The 17,067-nt window shown below is 43.4% G+C and overlaps 1 protein-coding gene across 2 annotated transcripts in view; it reads right to left on the reverse strand.

Annotated features, from left to right (window-relative positions):
* The window catches only part of GNB1L (G protein subunit beta 1 like), a 43,087-nt gene extending 35,841 nt beyond the window's left edge, over window positions 1-7,246 (reverse strand). Inside the window, exon 1 of one of the 2 annotated variants that reach the window (XM_086623323.1) lies at window positions 7,191-7,246. The gene's annotated coding sequence lies outside the window, so the exon portion shown is untranslated. Of the gene's footprint in view, window positions 1-6,523; window positions 6,544-7,190 lie in introns of those variants that run through there. The other variant, XM_086623322.1, reaches the window with a different exon arrangement.
* Between the last annotated feature and the right edge of the window lie 9,821 nt (window positions 7,247-17,067).

A 17,067-nucleotide genomic window follows, 5' to 3' on the forward strand; every position in this document is an offset into this window, starting at 1 on the left:
TGCTTCTCCTTTACCATGAACAAAACACAACTTGTTGAATAAGACGTTTTGAAGCAGGAATAATGACCATTCCCAATCCCACAGCTTCACTTTTATTATAAATAAAAAAACCCAAAGGTCTTCCATTAGCTTCAGTGGTTGGGAGGGAGTGTGAAGAATGCAACGGAGGAAGTACATACGACAACTGGAAAAAGAGACTATAAAAAGCTTTTCTTACACAAACACAGAAGGAAGTAACCAACACCCTCAATTATTGAAGTGAAAGGTGGGGGGCCTAAACACACAACTAAGGGGGGGGAAAAAAAAGAAAAAAGTAAAAATTAAAAAAGTCCTGAATGTTTCACGTGTTCCCAATTACTCTCAAATTTGAGAGCCTTGTTCGGTAAGGTCAAACTGTTACCAACAGCAGACCTGGCAAATCTCATGCCAAGAGCATGAACACTGTATCACATTACCAGGGAAGAGACCTTTCTGCAGGGAAGACTCTGTATCACCTGTTTATGCGGCACAGCACCATGGACTCTTTCCCTCTCCGCAACCTTGGGTTGGATGGAGAGCCCTCTGATCCTGGGACAAGGGATCAGAGTGCAGAAGAAAGGCCACGGTGCTGTGCCACAGGAGAAGTGCCACCATGGCAAGACACTTCTGCTCCAAAGGCCTCTACTAACCACCAGTGTCCCCAGGTGCATGCCAGGAACACATCCCCTCCAGTCACACAGTAACATGTTTGCCCAGCTGGGAACCAACGTGGCATTATCTCGTATGTCAGAGGACAAAAGAATCAAAAGGTCTAACACAGATGCAAGAATTCGAAGTATAGCTTCGGAAGGTCAAACAGGCCCATCACAGAAGAGAAAATCTATTAGAGCAAATAGGTAAATACTGGCAGGCCAGAGATGCAAATTCTAACAAGGCAGATGGAGGAAAAAGGAGGCAGGCAGTGAAGCTGGCTGCACTAATTACATCTCTGAAGAGATGGCTACATGGGCCTCTGCAGTGGGCAACACGCAGTGCGCACCAGCCAGTGATACAGGCTCGCACACTTCCATGTCCCAAGCAACAGTCCCATACACCAAGTGTTCTCATCCCTAGCAGACATAAAGTCTCTGAGAGAGATACAACCAAAAGAGAGCTCCCATGATGATCTACTGCCACTTCAGTAATCTCATATTTTTCCATTAAGGTCATTTTCCTTATCCACGAAAATATATTGGCTCATGGTATTTAGCAAAGTCATAACCTTCTAGTTACAGAGCTTGAACTTGTCACCAATTTTTCAGTGAGTGCCATGGAGCTAGGTCAGAACATAGACACATAGTACATAGATTCTGCTAATATTCACAAAATCATTCCTTCCCCAGCCAGCCACTGTATAAAAGGACATAAAACTGACCTCAAATTAGGCAGAGGTTTGGCTTTGTAATGAACCTGTAGCTTCAAGATCATTTCACTTAAAAATTTCTTACATGGTTTTGACCATCTACCATTTAAAAATGACTCCAAATTAAAACCAGAGAAGACATCACACAATATTCAAGTGGAAGCAGATAGCCCACATACTCTCCTGCCTCCAGAACATGTTGAGTTGTTTTGCAATTTTTGAAAATAACAATTAGGAACACACTAAACACTAGGACAACACAGACCAATCAATCTGGGATAAAACTGCATTCTTCCTCTGCTGCTCACTTACCAAAGGTGTTAGCACTGCTTTGCCCAGGACAACAAAGACAGCAAGCTTTGGCATAACTTAGCACTTCCAACACCAGGACAGTCAACACAGAAGCTGCTTTGTCCCTGGTGTTAACTGTCAATCCCAAACAGACCAGGGTACTGGGTTCTTGAATATGTTTTCGTTATTCTGCAGAAGGCACTCGAAGTTTTGTGATAGGCCATTCTCCCTCCTGACTTCAAACTGAGGATCCACGGCTTTCCAGAGGTCTGCACAGACATGGTTCTGAGCAACCTCAGTCCTAGATGTCTCCTCTTCCCCCACATTCATGGCTGTGCTCACTTTATCATTTTGTCTCATTGTTCTGGGTGGGTTTGTGGCTGGTTTTATTTTTTCCACATTGTGTATTCATGGGTACATTTAAAATCCTTGATACATCTTGTTTGCAGCTCTACTTCTGCCACTTCCCAACACTAACCAGGACTTTCTTCCCCTCAAATATCTTAGCACTTTCTCGTGGCAAAACTGGCACTGTAGACTGCCAACTGATTCCTGACAATTTATTTATATGTGTAGAGCATCATGTAATTCTACAATGTGAATTAAAAAAAATAATCCTCAAATGCTTACACAATTCTCCTGCTTCTACTTCTCAAGAAGTTACTTTCTTGATATTCAAGCTCAAATCCTGATGATAGAAACTTGCATTTTAAGGAGACGAAAGTAGAAATTTCTCATCAACTGAACAAGTTGAACTATGCTTCTGGATATGTATTACAGTATCTTTTTCGCATCACACCTACTCTACTAAATATACAAAACACTGAGCAAGTGATAGTTTTGTCAGCCACCAGGTAATCAAATGAAAAATTATTAGGTTTAGAAAAATAATAAAAGCAGAAGCCAGCTGTGCATTTGTTGCATGAAAATCCCAGTGTCTCCCATGTTAGCTCATGTGCATTTCAATTTCTGGGAAGAAAATAATGGCAGTTTCTCCACCCTTTCTCATGTGAGCCATAAACCAGATTTATTACCTAGGATATATTCTGTGTTTTCTCCTGAGGAAAAAAGAAAGTGGTAGAACAAGTTCATTTTTTTCCCTTCTACAACTAGGATTTTCTTTATAATAAACACAGAGCTTAATTTTGGTATCATATGGCCCTTCTATTTAATGCTCTGGTCACACTTTTTACCTTTCTAAATCTTGAATTGTAGCATTTTCATTTCAGTGGGGAATCTACAGCTGCTCCAGCTGTCTGAGTGTGAAAAGTCTGTCCTAAGATCCCTATCTGGTATGTTTTAAGGCAGAATCCTTCTCTCCTCTAAATCAAAGAAATTTAGCTTCTACTGAAAAATTATGGAATAACTAAAAAAAAGTAAAACATTAGTCTATGTTTCTTTCCAAATAGTTCTTGCTTAGCTTTACCTTATGCCCAACAGTCACCCTGCTGAGTTTGCAGCTCTGGGACACCTCAGCTGCAAACTCAGACGTTTAGGACAAGGTTGCATCTCATCTGGGAAGGTTTTCCTGTAGAAATTACTATTTTTTTTACTGTAATGGTCACCTTCTGACCTTTAAAAATAAATCATTAAAGAGAAAATTTGCTGACTACATTATTTTTTTTCTCCTAAGACTCCTAATTTGCTTACAGTACGATGCTACAATTCTAAAGATCTGTGCTGGTAAATCCATTTATAGAAAAGGTAGTTTCCCCTATAACTTCCACTTTTGAGATGCAGAAAAGACTGATTCATATTTTAAATGCTTCTGAATCATGACATAGCCTGGATTCTCCACTTTGGTGGTCTGGAAACTTTCAAGGCTAATATATGCCTTTTCAAACGACATCCAGTAATACTTCTTTTTTAACGTAAATCCGTTGACTCTAATATTTGTGGCCTACATGTGCTCTACAAACTACTCTTGATAACTTGCACCTATTGTTTAATGAGTCACTTTTCTCAACAAGGCAAACCTGACATCTCCGAAAGTTCCAGTTCTTTCAAATAATCCTATGACATACGAGCATTTACACGAAGCCATAAATGCCACTGAAACAATTTTTTAAATGACAAGCTATGCCATCATTAGCTGCATATAATTAAAATGTGCCATAGGAAGTGCATTCATTACAGTTCTGAAATTATTTTTATTGCTTATGAGCAGCAAAAAATCCACTTTTTATCATAGAACTGTGCCAGCACAGAGCTCAAAAGGAAGCTGGTTTGCTAGGGCAAAAATTGTGCAGGTTTCTTTGTAGATTTCTTTCTCATTGCTTTGTGATCACTTTTACTGCTTCACAGAGACCAGTAATTTGGAAAAAAAACCCAAACAGTAGCTAAAGTAGTTTTCAAGCTATTACTAATTTGAAACCCTTCATTTGTAGTACTAAGTATATTCTAGTATAGTCAAACTGCATTCATACAAAGGAAACATAAATCTATCCATGTAGATTTTGTTGGGATCAAAACACTATTACTGCTACTAAACTTAATTTTTTTCTTTATAAAGACATACACACAAACATGTAATATTGTGCTGAGGTTTCAAGACTGTACAAAAGTAATGTATCAGCATTACAACTCAGAAGATGTGTCCAAAAAGGAAAGTTCAACCTTTTTTTTTTTTATCATTGCTAAGTTTGTCTTCACAATCCCAGAAATCTTGCTGATGTACATCTATAATCCAACATATTTACGACAAAACAATTTATTACAGAAGAGTAGTCATAGCAGCTATTTTCTCCAATGAAGACAGTGCTTTGTAGAATATCATTTTGGAAAACCAGAATCTTCAGAATTAAATCTCCCATATGAGCTAATTAATGACAACTGACTGGTTTACAGTTCTTACTGTTCCAATGAAATAGGATGTTGTTATGGCTGAGCTTGCAGAGAAATATTACTCAAATTAAAAATAAAAGGTATGCGAACACAAAACATAATATAGTTTGATGTACTACATGATAGAGTTGTCTCTTCCGAATGTAAGAACATACGGAGGTCATTAGCTGAGTGTTTCTTTGCAAAAAGAAACAGTATTCTAAAATGGTCAACAGGGTCAGGAAAGGCATAACATACTTAGTCAACAGCTCTGCTCCCTAATATGTTACGATTCTAATATTGTAATTCTGATGCTTAAAAATAAGTCTTTATACCACTTAACCAAAACCAGACTATTTATCTGACATTAGAAACTGGCGTCTATTCCAGTGCATGCACCAACATAATTTCCATCTGCAGAATCTTTATAACTGATAATGGCACATCCGAGCCAGAACAGAGTTAGTTTTCCTGATCACAGAATATTTTTAAACAAGAAAAAATTAGTTGACCTGTAAATCAACAAAAAATTTAATAAGAATCATCAAAAACCCAGAAGTTACTCCAGTAGTTTCTTTAAAATTTAGTAATTTAGTTAAAAATAAATAAAATATCCTCTATAGTCCATATAACTTGTGCAGACAGGACAAATTACTAATGAAATGCTTCCCAGTCACGGAGTCCTCTCTAAAAGCCTCACAGAAAGGCTACTAAAATTGGGGTTAGTGGAAGGAGCTTTGGAAGAATGACAAGTCACAAAGAGACTATGCTAAAAAGCATGGAGAAGTGCTCTTCAAAACAATTCCCAGCAAAAGGGTAAAAGTTACACGCAGATTTCCATCTCTCATGACCTCTTATTTTTCCCAGAGCATACACCGTGCCTATTTTTCACCTTGTTCATTTCAAAATGAAGTTATTGAATCTGGACATTAAAATATTTTCTATTGTAAAGTGGCATACAAAGGAGTTGTATAAGGCATTTTCTTAATTTCCAACAATCAGCACTATTGAGAAGAAAAACATACAATAAAAGAATCCAAATGTCAGATATCAGCACGCAAATGTCATGCAAACGCTGCAAGACCACATTCAGAATGCCAGCTAGGTCCATAAAATGCTACATAGCAGACAAAGTGCCCGTACCGAAAATATCTGTAACACAGACTCACACTCTCGCTCACTGTGCAATATTTCGCTGCAGAACCAGACTGCCAGGAGAGGGAGCAAAAGCAAGGAAACCCTGCTACCCGAAAACTGGACACCGGCTGCTGCTGCGTGAATTGAGGAGCAGCACACCCAGGTCACCTACCATGCGAAGACAAGTGACCGGTGTCGATCTTTTTCTTTCCCCTTCAATGAAGCAATCTGTATCCATAAAGGCCAGATTTCCTTCGCTTTCCGATAGTAATCAAAGTAAAAACCTAGGGACTTGAGTCAACCCGTTGCAACGAGGCTAGTTTTATAGATTTCCGTAAGCTATATCTGAATAAAGTTTGCATTATGAAACTACAGTCTATTAATTATACCGTCATAGAACCACTCTGGATGGAAGGGACCTCAGGAGGTCTGCAGCTCAAAACAGGGGCAGCTATGAGGCCAGAGCAGGTTGATCAGAGCTCTATTCAGTTGATAAATACAGTGTTAGTTTTCATATTACTATATTATACGTATTATGAACCATACTGTGTTTTACTTTTGTAATTGCTTTTGTAATTGCTTTCAACTGAGGGGTATTAAGGCACCTTTAAGCCTCCCTGAGGACTGCAGGCGCCCGCCCGCCCGAGGCTGTGCTCTGCACGGACAGAGCTGGGTTCCATGTTCTGCAGACGCAGGTCCTGGCCTCGCCCTGCTCTGCTCCAGCGGTGTTTCCATCAGCTTGTTCACTACTGCTGACTTTTAAACACCTTAAACCACTTATTCCTGCTAGTCCTAAAGGAAAAGCACTGGGATCACTATGGAATGATTGTAAAATTCAGCACATCAGAGTTGCGAGTTCCACCACAACTAGGTTTGTTATTTACGGCTCACCGATATTGCACATGCGATGGGTGTTCTGAACTCGGAGCACACGGCAGCAGTGCCACAGCTGCCAGAAGAGACCTTCCACAGAGACTGCAGTCACGCTGCTTCAGAGCACTGAACGGCAGCCAAGCGGACACAGCCTCTAACCAAAACGCTACTTTGATCGAGCGGAGGCCTCGCGGCAGCCGCAGACACGCCATCTCCCTCAGGCTCTCGCCCGCCTTGGGCGTCTTCCCACCGCCGCTCGCTCCTCCGGCCGGGACAAACCGCGCGTACCTCTTCCGGTGCCGGTAAGCAGCACGGGGACCCGCGGCCAGACGAGCGCGACCGCCCGCACCGGGCGGCCTCGGCCGCTGCCGCCCGTGACAGGAGGCGCGAGGCGGGCGGAGGACAACGGTCCGCCGGGCGCGCACTGCGCGCCCACTCCGCCGCCGGTCCCGCGCGCGGCAGCCCGAGGCGCAGCGCAAGCGCCGCTCCGCCGTTGCCGTGGCGACGACCCCGCGCAGGCGCGCGCCCCTCCCCTCCCCTTCCCGCCCCGCCCGTAGCGGCGCGCGCCGCTTCCGGGTGCTGCTCGCGCCTCCGCAGCGGCCCGCTGGGAGTCCCCCGTGGCGGCGGGGGTGCGGGGCTGTCCCCCGCCCTCCTCCTCATCCTCCTCCTCCCCGCCATCTCTCACCGAGCGCCGCTCCGCCTCGGGGGGGCTAGGAAGCGTGGCAGCGACGATTCGGCGATCCTCCGGTTACCTAAGGCTGCCTCCCGGGAATCAGGCAGACACAGAGGAGCGCCGAGCGCCACCGGGATGCCCTCGGACCGTTCGTGACGTCACGGGCGAAGAAGGGATGCGCGCATGCGTCGTCCGGTCCCGCGGGCGCTCGGTGCTTACGGGAGTGTCCTGCGGCCTCTCGCCGGCCCCGAGTGGCGACGGGGCCACCTGGCCGGTAAGGCGGCGCAGGTGCGGGCCGCGGCAGCCAGCGCAGCCTCGCTCGGCGGGTCCTGCGGCGCGGCCCGCCGTCGGTCTCCCTGTGCAGTTCGGTCCGCGCGGCGCGTGCCAGGGAATGCCGCAGGCGCTCTTCCGCTCGCCACTGGCACAGCGTCCCTTTGCCAGCGGCTCTGCTGAGCACGGGGTCGTCATGGGCCGGAATTCATTTGCGTTCTCTGGCAGCCGCTGTCAAGCTGTACTTGTTCCGGGATAAACAGACCCCAGTCTCAGTGCAACATGGTCACACTTAGTTTTCCAGATGCTGTCTTGCAGGACATCCTCTTCAGAGAAGAAGGTTGCCTCCTGAAATGGTTCCAAATGGAAATTAATAGTTAGGTGTCATAATTGGACTACATCAGGCAACAGTGAAATAACCCAGTATGTATTGTTGCTACCACAACAAAAACGCTGCTGTGTGGGACTGGAACATACGTTGCCAACATACCCATCCACCCTCCTCAGACAGGTGATGGCAAGCTCAGAGCAGGCATGTCCACATGACAGCACTGCAGAAAGGCATTGCCTTACCTCTTAACTGTCCCCTGTTGCTCTCCAGCTACACCGAGACGTGCTCAAAGAAAGCACATAAACCATCATTTGCTTGTATCACCTGGCCAGGAGATAAAAGCTTTGTCATTTATGTAGCTTCTCAAAAGGCTGCACTGCTATAATTCCAGCTAGAAAGACTGGTACCTCGTAAGACTAATGCTTTTCAGTTTTCCTGCCGGTTTTGCCTATGGAGCCAAAGAGTCTTTCAAAGCTAAATTACACCTAGACTACCACGGTGCTGTTCCAGTTCTATTGATGCAAACAAAGGCATGGAGATTTTTTGTGAGTTAGTGAAGGAGAATCTGGGGCTTGCTTTTCTACTCAAGTTACATCAAACCTCTCATCAGTAGGAACACCGATTCCTAAATCCTTGCTCTAATGGGCTCTTAAATGGCATTTAGTGGTTATGAAAACGCAGTACACTGAGGAGGCTATGCCTCTCGTTGTTAGGAATGCCCTAAGCACAGATAAATGCCTTCAGTATTGTATAATGCACAAATACAGCCCTGTATTTCCCTACGTGTTTTGCTGAAATGATCTGAATTAAGAGACTTTGAGCAGCAGATCATTGCTATAAAATGCTACGCACAATGAAACCACATGTGCAGTATATTTTCAGGTCTTTAATTTGTTAGGAGCTAAATGTTTATTAGAATATGGTACAGCTAATATTCCCTGCAGTTGCCTTGAAAATAAAATACCCCTTTCACAACACAAAGATAACGAGTTATATGGCAAGATAAGGTGGTTACCAGAACTCAGGAATGACAGAATCCAATTAATTTAACATGAATTAATGCAAGATCAAATTTATTACAGTTGGATGCAATTTGTAATTGGAAGTTCCATCACAGTGCACGTTTTTACACGTTCTCTCCCATCAGTAAGATCTCAAAAAAGAATGTTCTCCATTTTGAACAGCAGCAATGTACTTATTACATTACCAAGAACTCTTTCCTTAAAGACGTGTTTGCTGTGAGGAACTTTAGGGACCAGCAGACTGTTTGTGGATCAGGGGCTGTGCTCTTGCTCCTTCTCACAGAGAGCTATGACTGAGGCTTAAGCAGAAACCTGGGCTTCATTTTCTTTGGCTGCTTTGCTGGGCTGCCCCACCTTGTAACTTGTTCATCCCTTTTCCCACTTTTCAGTCTTCTAAGGGATCACCCTTCTTTTTTTTGTGTGGGAAAGGTTAAATCGGCCCTCTAGTCAAATAAACCTTTCAACCTCCTATCTTCAAAATAAACACTTTTATTGTGGACAGTCCAAGCTCCTTAGGTAAAGCTTTAGGTCTCAAATCCAAAAGATACACTGTGTCCTTTTAATAATTTCATAGTGGAAACCCTTTATTTGCCCATTCCTTTAGCGTTATGGAGGTTTTCAATGATTCTGGTTTAGGTTTCGGGATTAGGTGAAACCAGAGTGCCTTAAACCTCTTTAGAGGTTTGGGATTAGGTCTGCATCAGGCCTAATATAGCTTTTCTGTGCAAGGCTAAATTAAATGGCAGGAATATTTGTTGTGCACTGATTCACAGGTGTTTGGCAAAATACCAGAAAACATAAAGAAACCACTGGAAGAATCATGAAGGCAAAGCCATCGAAACCTGAGTATTAGCTAAGTTCTGCAGTATCACTTGCAACTGTGGGGTCTTTCAACTGCTTCTAAGTGATTTTAAGCATGGATATCATTTTTATGTGTCTCTTTCACATGAATGTGAGTAAATTGAAGATCTGTCGTGCAAATGGATCATGGATTTTTATTTGAGTATCACATTCTGGTAATTGCTGCCTGTTTTATAGCAAATGTATATTAAAGTTCGTCAAACAGCTGATACCACTGAAGCTCTATTGTTCTATTGTACACATAAATTCTACTCCTTCTCTGGGGTATGTATTGCCCTGACAGAATATACTAGGTCATGAGGAGAAAAGCACAATAGATTTATGCCTATTATTAAAACACCACCCTGTCTGGCTCATGAGACAGACACATTTGCCTCACTGATGACCATGGACTAATTAGAGGAGATAGTTTCGTTGTGTAGGCTGTCCACGGTGAGGCTTTTCAGCACTTTTCACTAGCTTTGTCTCTAGTAGGGATGTTTTCCCCACATGCCCAGCTCCATGGTTTGTAACACTGGCAAAGCCTGACTAACTGGCCATACACCTAAGGTACTGTCTGAAGTGGGCAGATTTCGTCAAGCAGAATGAAAAGCACCTCGGCGCTATAGTCCCAGGATCTCTGCAAACTGTGGCAGCTGGTTTGGCTGCATTTGTAAGGAAAAGCTGAGCTTCAGATGCCTGGCTCTGTGACGTCTGGCCCGGGATACATAGCTTTGGGGAGGCAATGCACAGAGCCCAATGGGTTACTTCCTATGGCTGTCCAAAATCAGTTACTACCTGAGCATAACTATCTCCTCATACCGAAGCATCTCCTTCACCGATTATGTGCCTGTCAGCCCTCTCCTGAAAAGTGTACTTTGAATGCATTTCTCTTCCCAGATAGACAGATTTCAATTCCAGTTGTAGACGTGCCTTATTTAGAAAGTCGACTACATCTCAGAATTACAGGGCTTCTCCTGAGTTTTTCTCCATGCCAACAATCGGTTCTCTTGCAGGCAAGCTTTTTCACATTCCTATGGCAAGTCTTTGGATCAACAATGCATGCAGCCAGATCCTGTCTTCTCAGGTGTGCTTGCAAAAGCGAAACAGAAATAGTTAAGTTTCAAAAGAATATGTCCCCTCTAATCAGATGAGCTGTAAAAGTAAGAGGGAGGCTAACTAATAATCTTAGAATCTATTATATAAAACATTATTTATGGCTTAAGAGCTACACAACTCGAGCTTTAAATGTAAATTCCTTCCCTCCTTAATGGTTCATGTAAGGAAGAACAAAAGAGAAACGTACCAGTCAAGGACAAAATCATAAAATAATGACCAGAAGAAGAATTAAATTAAAGTATTAGGGGCCAAGGGAGGCTGAGTGGGAGTTTTTCTTCATACATGATTGATCTAAACTTGAAAAGAAAAAAAAAAAAGCCTCCTCATCCTTAAATGAGATGGTTATTTGAGCATAAATAACAGTCTCATGTCAAATATGCTGCTATTTCGAATGGAGTCTTTTCACTACAAAACCACAACATTCTCAGCCTTAATCTCCTCAGATAAAACAATACGGCTGGTGGCTCTGAATCAGCACTTTGAAACCAACCTTTGAAAATAGCAACACGTTCAGGGCGAAGAGAAATAGAGGAAACAAAGAGCTGCTGTTTATAGAGCTTTGCAAAGTGAGGCCCCACCTTGCTTGCTTGGAAACATGCTGTAACACCCGAGAGTTGTTTTTCTCTCCGGGTGGGAAGTCCCGCTCCATGCAGCTACCTCAGGGGACTGGAGCTGTTGGCGTATCTGTGTGTTTAGTCCCACACCAGGCCGAGCTGTCACTGAAAGCAGGAGCAGAGCAGTGAAACAGCAAAATCCTCCTGGATGCTTCAGCCTTGGATTGTTTTATCTTTCAAAACAATAAGGGCTCTGACCAGAAATCTGAAGGGTTCTTGCATTTTCAGAGCTCACGGAAGGTGGTAGGTGATCTCAAGCAGAGAAGGGGGGAAAACGGGCATGACAAAGTCAAATGGAGACCTGCTCAGCTCCAGCCTAGGAAGGAAGGGTGCGGTGGGAATGAACAGCTGGGCTCTCCGTGCCACAAAGAGCGCTCTTCCTTTCCCAACCCTTTTGCAGCCACGTGGCCATGTCCCCTCCCTTGTGCTGACCCTAGCACTCATCCGAGGAGCATCAGGACAGATGCAAGGCAGGAGCACAGGACCAGGAAAGGAGAGGGCCTGGGAGAGAGAGTGATCACACTGGAAGAGACCTGCCCTGAGCAGTGGCACCCAAAGGAGCAGGAGAGCTGGGACACAAAGGTTTCCATCCAGCAAATGACACCTCACCTTAAGCAGGAAGCTCATTTTCCTCCACAGCCAGTCTAACTACATGGGAATACCTTTTTTTTCCCTAATTCCACTGTTTCCTAATGTAACACACTTAAACAACAAGCTTCAAAATCCAGAGATGCCATCCCATGAAAAGTGGAAGAGGACTTTGGTCTCCGCACAGACCCCAACCGCTGCACTCTGACTAGGAAGACCTTGCACTGGTGGTGGAGGGCGTCCTACGGCAGCGAGACCTAGAGCAGGACCAAACGGGGAAACGCTGTGGCATTCGCATTTTCATGTGGGTTTTAGGCGCATTGTCTATAACTCAGGGAAATTCCTGATGATCTTTATGAGCCCTTCTTAAAATAAGAGAAATTAACCGGGCATTGTTCTCCTCAAAGAGATCATTGGGAAATGGCCTTTGGACATGGTCTGGAGGCATCAGCTGCACAACCACCCCACCAGTGGTACCCTTGCAGCAAGGCTCCTGAGGCAGAGCCCAGACGAGAGAGAGATGCTGACAGGATGCCAAACCCGAACCCTCTGGAACTACGCAGAAACGAGGACCAAGAGGCAAACCTGTACCTGGGTCCAGCTGCAAAAGCCCATGCTGTTTTAAAGTCTGAACAAAACCCTTTGATTCAAACATACCTACTTTTCAGGGACTCTGAACTCGAGTGAAAACACAGCAGTTTCACCCTAGGCTGAAACACAGCCTCACACCTTTGATTTCTGAGGACAGATCATTTTTCTTGGGGTGGGGCATGTGGACAGCAACAGACACCTCCTGTCTGGTTCAGACAGACCAACCAAAAGGCTTAAGCGGACACACACACACCACCAGCAGCATGTGACAGGATTTAGTGCAAGGAAATCAAACTCTCTGCCCGGCCTCCTGAGCTTATCCTTTAAAGACCAGTCCTGTGCTCACAGCTGGAGTTTATGTGAGTCCTGTCTTATTAATTAAGTGTAGCCAGTGCCTTTTTCCCCTGAATTCCAACAGAAGCAATTAGAAAGCAGATACTTCACACGTAACAGCTGGTTCATTTAATGCCCTCCCCATGCTATTTGCTCCCCTCCCCCAGCCAACTCACATACCCTTTTTTCATCCTTTCATGTAGTGGAGAAGGAGAGTAAAATCAAGGTGGCAAAACCAGGGACAGCAGATAACCACATTCTTATTAAAAATCATCTAGTGTAACGCTGAAAGTGGAGGAGTGTTGTTGAGAGCACGCTTTGGAGCAGGGAATCGTAACATTCACCTAACAGATGGGAAAAAGAGCCTGGGCTGTCTACTGTGTCCTCCTTAAAAGGGGATCTGTATCAAAGTAGCAGTGTATTTTCTTCACCGCAGGCTGTTGATGTCATTAGAGCAAGTCTCGTTTTTGTTTAACACCAGAGTTAGGAGCCACATAAAATTGGCACAGGTGAAGGCACCAGGCCCATTAAATTGTGCAACGTGACTCTCTGGGAATTTTTTGAATGTTCGTGCACTTCCAATTTATTTATGCTTGGGCAAGTCAGCCCCAGAGCCTCTCCTCCTGGTTCCCCAGTATGAATACATCCTCAATCTTGCCATTAGACCTGTAAAAACCCAGTCAATCCACTAAATTTCCCCCACTTCCAGGGAAGATGCAGTTATGGGAAGGGCAGTCCTGCCCCTCTCTGTTACATGTATCACTGGGAGACGCTATGGATGCAAAATTAAACCTATAGCCAAAAACACCCACCATAACACTGAAAATGAAAACTGCCCTTGCCAAACAAAGTTAAGTGTATGTTCTGCTCCCAAACAGGTACTCCAGAGGCCAGCTCTTCATTTAAGTCAGGTAGAGCTTTTCAGATGGAAACCAAGTTAAGAGGAATGGAGATTAATTTGCCTCTGCGAAACACTTCTGAAGCAAGGAAGTTATTCCAGTGTATTTGAGGCAAAGGGGTGCTCAAAAGTCACAGTATTCTCACAGCATGGCTGTCATTTTTTTAATGTAGAATTTACAGGTAAAAAGAGAGATCTGGTCCCACAAAGGGCATCTGCTCATGACATCGACAGGAATAATAACAAAAGCGTAGGCAGTGCTGTGAGATTTTTCTCCTAGGTGATGCCTCACTGATCCTGAAATCAGACAGCGTCCTGATGACATTTTCAGTTATAATATGGGAAAGATTTAAATCCAGCCATAAACTTCCCATTTCTTTCCTCAAAGAGCTGGCTGTCAGAAAGGCTGCTATTGCAGCTATCCATCCAGACGTTTGCCATCTTTTTTACAAATTTTCAGGAATCTTACAACACTTACATACTCTACAGCTGCCTGATGAGGCAGCTATCTAATACCTGCATTACAGACAGGGAGAACAAGTTAGGAAGGATTAAATGATCTGCCCAGCTTCCCACAAGACAACACAGGTGTGGCTAGAAATCAAAACTCCCAACTTCCAATCTTTGCTGTGTTATGCTAACCTGCTTATATGCTTTGCTGTAAAAAATCAAATCAAATCAAATCATCATATCAGTAACGTGTTTGTTGGTAACTAGTATAGGTACTCCTAATCAAACAGAAAGACCAACATACTCTAGAAGCTGTTATAGGTCATTAGTCAGCTGAACACCCTTTTTTGGTTTTGTTTTGTTTTTTTTTTTTTCCCCTGGATCTTTCTAGAGGGAGGAAAATAAAAGGGAAAGGCATCCCTTTATAACTGCAGAAGCTTCAGCTAATGAGAGCAGAAATCGCATTTTATATTTTGGCAGTTAGTAGTAAACACTATTATTAAAGCTATAATAAGATCAGCTAATGTTGTATGAAATATTAGTGATGTCTGAGCACAAAGTAGAGCCCCCGTATCTTTAGTTAAAATTACAAAATGATTAACAGCCCAATTAAAAACATTTTTGTTTTTGACATGATAAATTATACTTTATCTGCCTATCTGTAGATATAATTGATTATTTTATCCGTTTGCTGTTGGCTGTCATTAAAAAAGACAGATACCATGGCTTTCTGGCCTCTCTCCCGCTGAGAGAAAGAACAAATTCTGCTATTAACGACAGACAGCATCATTATGAAAAAATTCCATTTGCCACTAGGCAACATAGCTGAGTTCCAGTAATTATTGTATTAGTCAAGCCGTTGAGAAGTTCCATAAAATTGAGAGAGTTTTTAAGAAGCATTCAATGTTATTTGGCAACTTTTGTGATGTAACAATTAAAACCATGCTTCAGGCCCCAAAATGTGCAGGAGATTGCCAAAATCAGATAAAACCCTAGAGGGCCCCTGACTCGCAAAGAAAAAAAGAAAAAAATCAAACTGTTTACTTTTAGGATCAGACATTCATCAACATTTGGCTTTTGTTTCAGCCAGTGTCAGATAATAACAGCACCACGTTTTCAGTTGGCTTCTAAGAAAACTCTACACAGTTTGATGTTAGACCTCTGAGAGTTAGCTGGGGCTGACACCAGCCTCTCCTCAGGAGAGGGAAATCTTATGGGAGCTGATGCTACCAACCTTGCTTGGCAGATCAGACACCTGAGAGCACTCAGCAGTACCTTCTGGAGTGAATCATGTCTGTTCTCCACCAGTGAGCATCAGGAAATCACTGGGGAGAAGTGCAAGTTATTCCTTCCTCTCATGTCTAGGAGCTGAGCCAGGCAACACCTCAAATTGTCAGGGCTCCAGGGGATAAAGCAGAAGTCTCCTGTCCATGTACCCCATTAACCTGTCAAGGAACTGTTAAAAAAAATATTTTAAAATATCACACTTTAAAACTGCTAAGGGAAATTGCTACTGAACCAATTTATGGCCAAGTTTATCATCTATCTACTTCTCTACTGAGTGGTGTTAAGGAATAATGATTTACAGTACCAGAAATGAAGGTACAATATCAGGCTTCTGCAGCGGAAGGTGAAGTTGGTTACAAAATACAGACCTCGTTTAGCCTAATACAGACTATAGGAACCACTTCAAGAAGAAATCTGTTTGCAAAGGAGCTAAAAGGAATTGATCTCTCTTCCCAGAATAACATGCTCAAGTCAGGAAGTCTGCACATATCAAAGAACTGTGATGGGAGCAGTAGTTTCTAGGGCAGTCAAAGGGAGCTGGAATGTGAACACGGGACGAGGAGCCAGGATACTGCTGTTGTCACTAGGGAACGGCAGTAGGGCAGGGTTTAGCACTAGCATCATGCCAGTCTCCACCTGGAACATGCTGTACCAAGTAGGACAGATAAAAAGATATAGTGGAGCCTGCCATAATATGGCCTTTCATCACACAGCTGCTGGATTGGAGATGGCTGCCAACTGTTAGGGCCTGCTGACCTATTTAATAAAAAACCCAAACCCACAACCCATAGCAATCATGGTTTCTATCTGATTTAAATGGGAACAGCGGCACAGCACTACAGGCGAAGGGCCAGCCACCTGTGGCGCATGGGCAGCTCGTGAACCGTGTGTTGTACCGCCGAGGCAAAGGCAGGAGCTCAGACTTGTGAGAGAGGGTGTGTGAAAGAAAAGCTGCTCCTTTCTCCCAGTGGCGAGACCTTGCTGCTCTGCAAGGCAGGCGTCCCTGAGTCCCACTAAGCTCAGGAATCAGCAAATGCTGGAAGCTACTGCCACATTTTCCGGCATATTTCACCTCTAGTTTGGATCTGGCAATTACTAGGATGTTGTGAGATTTGTTGGTATACAAGTATAAAGCCTTCAATAACTAACTAGCTGCTTTTTGGGAAACAGCATCACCTCGCAGTTTTCTTCAGCAGAGCTAGAGCATATATTGGGGTAGTATTAAATTTTCTTGCATTTGGAGCAGTCATCTAGAGTGAAGTATTCTAGGTCAGCTCAAGAACTTAGGTCAGTATCTGTGAGTGTGGATAATGAATAATTTCAGTTCTTATTCTTGGTTTATGTGAGTAAATTGTTCCAAATCTTCAACATATTACACTACTGCCAGATGAAGGCTTAGGAAGTTTTTTTAATATACGCTCTTTCTTAGCATTAAAATTTTCATTATTAAAAGAATTATGTTACAACATACATACACAATATCCATCTAAATGTAAAAAAAAACCTCAACTGAAAAAGCTACATCCTAATATTTTTTTGTTGGTCC

The sequence above is a fragment of the Tauraco erythrolophus genome, chromosome 19, assembly GCF_009769465.1.
Source record: "Tauraco erythrolophus isolate bTauEry1 chromosome 19, bTauEry1.pri, whole genome shotgun sequence".
Lineage (NCBI taxonomy): Eukaryota > Metazoa > Chordata > Aves > Musophagiformes > Musophagidae > Tauraco > Tauraco erythrolophus.